The sequence below is a fragment of the Primulina huaijiensis genome, unplaced genomic scaffold, assembly GCF_012295235.1.
Source record: "Primulina huaijiensis isolate GDHJ02 unplaced genomic scaffold, ASM1229523v2 scaffold41543, whole genome shotgun sequence".
In the NCBI taxonomy this organism is placed as follows: domain Eukaryota; kingdom Viridiplantae; phylum Streptophyta; class Magnoliopsida; order Lamiales; family Gesneriaceae; genus Primulina; species Primulina huaijiensis.
The window spans coordinates 126-6361 of record NW_027359897.1 but is presented as its reverse complement, the minus strand read 5'-3'; the positions used below and the strand labels follow the sequence as shown (position 1 = coordinate 6361).

At 38.4% G+C, this 6236-nt stretch overlaps 1 pseudogene; it reads right to left on the bottom strand.

Moving 5' to 3' along the window:
* Positions 1-3: 3 nt before the first annotated feature.
* Positions 4-5591, bottom strand: LOC140969438 (RNA polymerase II C-terminal domain phosphatase-like 3; annotated as a pseudogene).
* Positions 5592-6236: the final 645 nt, after the last annotated feature.

Genomic DNA, 6236 nt, shown 5'->3' with positions numbered 1-6236 from the left:
TCCTTTAGAAAGGGCCCAGTTCACCTATTCAGAAAAATGTAAGATAGGCTACACTTTTTTTCCAAGTCTTTGGAGTACCGAGGGATGATTGAAAAATAGATTATACTGAAGAAAATACCTTGTCGGTCCCAAGGGAATTCGCCACTACATGGCTGACCTGATCATCAATCTGATTGATGCATACAGCACCAAATTGTTCAGCTGTTTGCCACAGAGGATGCATGTGAGGATTCGCTTCACCAACCGGGAATATCCGGCTAAATACAACTCGGCAACCAGCAAGAATTTTCTGTTGTTCAGAAGCTAAGATGATTCTAACATCAGCTTCATCCAATGACTGGTGTGCAAAAAAGGTGTGATGTATTCTCTCAATAACCTGTTTTTTTTTTTAAAAAAAAACAAATTAAGCAATCAACATATCCTATCTATTGAAGTAATAATAATCAAGAATTTTATTTGCACATTCAGCAACACATCGTGTACAAAGTTGTCTGGCCCGCTGAAACAGTACCGCTAAAGAAGAAGCCAAAGTCCCAAATTCTGGCCTTTCATCATGGTCGATCTCAAGAAGGGAAGGACCCGATAGTCCAAATCGCCGTCTACTACAGGGAAAATAGATATACCTGATGGGGATAAACAAAAAGGAAGAGATCAATCAAAGAAACGAGGAGGGTAAGCTAAAAAGTTTATGGATTGAACAATATATCAAGAACAAGGAGAATCATTACCGCTCTACAACTATTAAATTTAGTTTGTTGTGAGGCCACACTCGGACAGAATCATCTATAATCACTACAGATGATTCCATTCCCAACACTCCCTCCAAGTCTTTGGTCTTGGGAACCCTGTCTTCACTATCCAAAGGATCCCCATCATCACCCCTCGAGATAACTCGCCCAGAAAATAATTCTCCTTTTGGATCAAGCAATTTTGCCATCTCAGTGGCATAATACTTGTTCCCCATGGTATATAGATGCAGCTCGAAGAGTTTACTGGCCTAAAATGGTATATAAAGAAACATCACAAAAAAAAGAAAAGGCTCAGTTATGATCTGATAAAACAAAGACTAACAACAGAAAGAAGAGAGGGCAACCTTCTCCAAGAAATTCCATATCCCAGGCCGCAATTTAGTCCACATTCCCATATGAGGAAACCGAAAAAGATGCCTCTGACTCTGAGGCTTTTCACGATCCTCCTCCTCTTTCTTTCTCAACATTTCATCATGGTGCGGATCAACTTCAACAAACTGGAAGTAAAACAGCAGGCAAAAAAACTTATTCTTAATTTCTTTCATATGTTTCAACAGTTTGTGATAAATTTAACTGCTAGTCAAAATATTCCATGCCTTGGCTGAATTAAGAAGAGTGTGATCGAGATCCAAGACAAGACACAACTTGTGAGCAGTAAACATTTTCTTCTGTTCCTCCATCCTCCTATTCCTCTCTTTTTGGATAGCAACCTTTTGTTGGCCATTAAATCCATCAAACAAATGCTCCACATCACTCCATGCAATCGTTGGTCGAGGGGGGACAACAGTTGGTTCTTCAGAACCCAAGCTCGCCCCATTATTTAGGTTGCCAGACTCAAAGTTCCGTCTCTTATTTTCAATCCCAACTTTATGAGTTGGTAATGACTGAGATGATGGAACCTCAGGTGGTATTGATGGAGAAACAGATGATTTAGATGAGGACAATTTATCAGCAATATTTCTCAGATTATTAGTGAATTGCCTAGTAATATCAGGTTGTATCACAGCACTAGAAGCCACTGATTTCTTCTCCAATTGTTCCTCTTGCCTTAGCGTCCCCAAGTTGCTGGTCATTGCCGAACCGGTTGAAGTATTTAATTTGAGTTGATCAGACCCAGAAGAACCACCCTTCTGATGTGCGATATAATAAACACGCCGTGGATCACGGGGTTTCATGCGAATCTTTCCAGAATCCTCCTGCATATTATATAATTGTTTACTAATATATTTACTACTACAAATTTGATAAAATATAGAAATACATTTTCATCCAATGTTATTAAGTTGAAGAGACAACCAAAGACAACAATGTTAAACATATAGAAAGTACATTTTCATCCAGTATAGGCAGAGATATACCCATGTTAAACATCCACTTTCCATATTCAAAGTTATCAAATGACATTCCCAACACAAATGCTCTGGGTTCATTTGTATATTTACTTTTTATCAAGAGTAAATGTAGAAATTATCTTCCAAAACTCTAGCAGAAAGAATCAGTTGCATGTCTAGGTTCAGTCGGGGAAAAAAAGAAAATAGGTGAAACGTTGCAGAGAGTGTCAAGCAAACAAAAACAAACAAGACTTGGAAGCAGCAAACAAGCAAGAGTAGCTGGAAAGGCATAAAGCAAGAGTACTGTTGAACTAGAAAAAACGGAAACTGAATACAGAACATTTAAAGGTTCCCACCACAGCAATCCCCTGGGAAGGTGTCTGATTTCCAGCTGATGGCTGCCCCAGAACGGCGACATTAGGCATCACTACATTTGTTGACGTTGTGGATCCAGGCAAAGAATCAGATATTGGCCCATGTGTCGTACTTTTGTTATAATCAAAAGACCTCTGGCGTTCCGATTTAAGTATGTTCATAAATATAGATGGATTCACTGCAAGATCTCTTAAGAGAGACTGAAGGGAAGCAGTCGCAGTGGGATCTGTCACTTGCAATTTTGTCATTTGATTTGTTAATGGTAAATTCAAAGGCCTGGTTCGAGGCAGAGAAGAGGATGGACTAGTCATAAGACTTGTTGAATATGCACCAAGTGTTGGCAAATTTGTGGTTGAACTTGGTAAAGATAAGGTGGTATTCTGACCCACGATTTGGAATTCCTCATTTCCTTTGATTGATAAATTAGATGCAATCAAGCTGGTAGAAACACCAGTCATGGCAATTTCCAAATTTCCTGAATTGCCCACGCTTCCCAGGATATGGTTTCCTTGCGTACCCTGCATTTCAACTGTTCCTCTGTCCTCCAACCAACCACCAGTTTTGATCACTCCTTGCACATCATATGTNGGTATTTGCAAGACCGGTGGTCATAGCATTGTTCATCCCTTGACCAGTTACTCCCATGGAGGCAGAAGAAGAAACAAATGGGTGACCCAAAAATGAGGATTTCACAGAACCACTCATTTGTTGCCCTAACATTGAGGTGTTTACATGACTGACATTCTGTACAGTAGAACTTGAAACTTCCCCACTCGTTTCACCATTTCCAGTATCACCTTCCTCGGAAGGAGTTGGGCTTGGAAGTTCGTCATTCCTGAAAAAGGAACTGTGACTAAACTTCTGCTGATAAGTGGAAACAGCTTTGACAGCATCAGTCTCATAAGGATGCATTTTAGCATTCTCATTCCTGAGAAATTGTCGGGGGACTGGCCACTCGGGTTTCACTGATCCATGTCCCAACAACAATCCTTTATCAAAAGGCAAAGATGAAGTCATAACTCGTGTAGGCGATGGAAGATTTTCTGCATCATAATCTATATGAAGATCAAGGAGTGGACGAACTGGTCGTTTATGCTTATGATTATCTGAGCCTGATTTTGAATCATCCGACGAGAAGCTGCTCTGAGTTTGATCTAGGGATCCAGTAGGCCTGAATAACATTTCATCCTTGTTCAGGCCAGTTAACCCATTATTAGCCTTCTGAAACAACACATCAGCATTAGTCTTACAAAACCCTAAATCCACTTGTTTCTTCGTATTATCAATGCCATCGCTGGGTGGAAAAGCCAATGAATTCACCGATAATATCATAACCTCCATCTGTGGCAGTATGCAACAAAGTGAGATGAATTAACTCTTAAAATCCCACTGTGGGACAAACTAAAGAAAAATCTCACCTCTTTCAACTGCTGAGGAGAGAAAAGAGGCGGCTTTAAGCTTGTCACATGGATCAGCAACCTATAGGCATGTTTGAAAGAAAAAACTTAACTACGTCGTTTATGATCAAATACAGAATAAAAGTACACCAAAAGAACATGCAAGACAGAACCTTGACAGGGTGTCCCTATTCTGTTCTTTGAGTCTTGGATTCATCGAAAAGAACACCTGCAAACACCAATTCTAAGCAACTTTCCAGAAGTGCACAAATGAGATGTTTCCCAACAATCCATGAGAAACAAACAAAACTATTATTGAGACAATGAGAGGCAGGTATATTTAGAAAAGTTCAATGTCATACTGAATTGAGACTCTCGATGGCAGTGTATAAATGTTTAGCAAGATAATCTTTCTCAGCAGAAGAACTCTCCGAAACCAATTTTTGGAAGCTGTCAGCTGACTTTTGCAAACTTGAGCACAATATAACAAATGACCTACACAAAGAAACCAAAAACTATATCAATTACTTGCTAAAAACTCAACGCTATCATCATTAACAAAAGATGAAGGACTCCAAAGTCAAAGCATTCCTATCTAACGTACTTATCAGCATCAGCCACAATCAGACTCTGGAGCTCTTTTTTTATCAAATATATCTGCTTCTTCTTCTCAAGATGATCACTCTCGTCCAGATTAACTTCCACCTCCTCTTCAAGTTCCATCCCTGAACCCTCTTTTTCGACAACCGACTCAGAATCCAAATCTATCTCCCCCTCCTCTAACTCCCCTTCCTCCTTCTCACCGTCATCCTCCACATCATTGACAACCTTATTAGCAGATATAAAAGTATCTGACTTGGCATCATTATTATCGTTAGAATCATTATCAGTGTTAGCACTTGCACCATCCATCATCACAAAAACCTCGTCCAAAGGCTTGTTGTTTACAGCCTGAGCCCAAGCCAAATTGTACAAACCAGAGTTGTAAGGCCTGGAAGCAGTTGGATACTTACATACTTCCCTCATCGTCCAACCCCTATTCCCACTCCCAGTTCCACCGCCACTATTTTGACTCGGGTTATTGCTGATTGCATTAATTTTCTTCGAATTATCAGTAATTTTGAGAGGCGAAGGAGACGACGACCCTTGTTTCGTATTAAAATATTCTTCGGTAATTTGTTCAACCGAGGCAGAATCTGAGATCTCCCCTTCCTCTACATCATGAACCTCAACTTGAACAAGTAGCTCCTCACAAACACCTTGCATTTTCCAAAATCTAATTCAAAAACTTCAAACCTCCCACCAACCCACAACACAAAACGATATCTTCCCAATCACCCACCAGCCAAAAATCAAAATTCACGCAATAAAAAATAAAACAACAAAAAAAAATCGGGAAGTCAAAACGATCCGTTTAATTGTTGACACATACGAAGAAAGAAAATCACCCCCAAATCAAAGGTTCCTGGGGGAAAAAAGAGCAAGGAATTGATTGCAAAACAATTTTGAATACGATGAACACAGAGATCACACCAGAAGTTAAAGAGGTACTTCAAATTACAGTGGTTTTAATCGTCGATTTCGTATGCACTACTCGATTAAGTAACAGATCCGCGTGGTTATTCTTCAAATTTATAGATTAATTTCTGCCCTAATTCCTATTAGGAATCGAAATCGAAATCGTACGGCTCCGGAAGAAAGAGAGAGAGTAATTTAAAGTAAAAACTAAAAAGGACGAATAAAATATGAAGTGGGTTAGATCCCTCAATATCTAGAGATCGATCTGTACACGCCAACTTTTGAAGTTAAACTCTCTTTTTTAGACCAATAGGAAAATAGAAAAATTATGTTCAAAAAATAAATAAGAATATAAAAAAAATTTCCAAATAAATAACAACATTTTTCTAAAAAAATTATAGTCTAAAAATATATATCCTAATTCATTTTAGTTTATCGATATATGTCCACTCGTTTGATTTGATATACTAATTTTAGGGTTTATAAAAAGGGAAATTGGCTTTCAGTCTTCAGCCGTCGATTTTTTTCGTGTTCAGTCCCTGGGTACTTTTTTAGTACCACATTTCCACATAAAGTGTACCACATTTTGTATGACATAGTACCACAATTTTGTGGGTAGGGAGTGAACCCAAAGAAATATTTTGATTGGGGATTTTTCACCAACTTCTCCTTTATAAAATATAATGTCGATTTTGTAATTTTTTATATTTATGTATTCATTACATCTGTATTTAATGTATATGACAATTATTTTCTTTATAGAGTAGATATCTTGTGAGACGGTCTCACTATTTTTTATCTGCGAGACGTGTCAACCCTACCGATATTCACAATAAAAAATAATACTCTTAGCATAAAAAGTAATA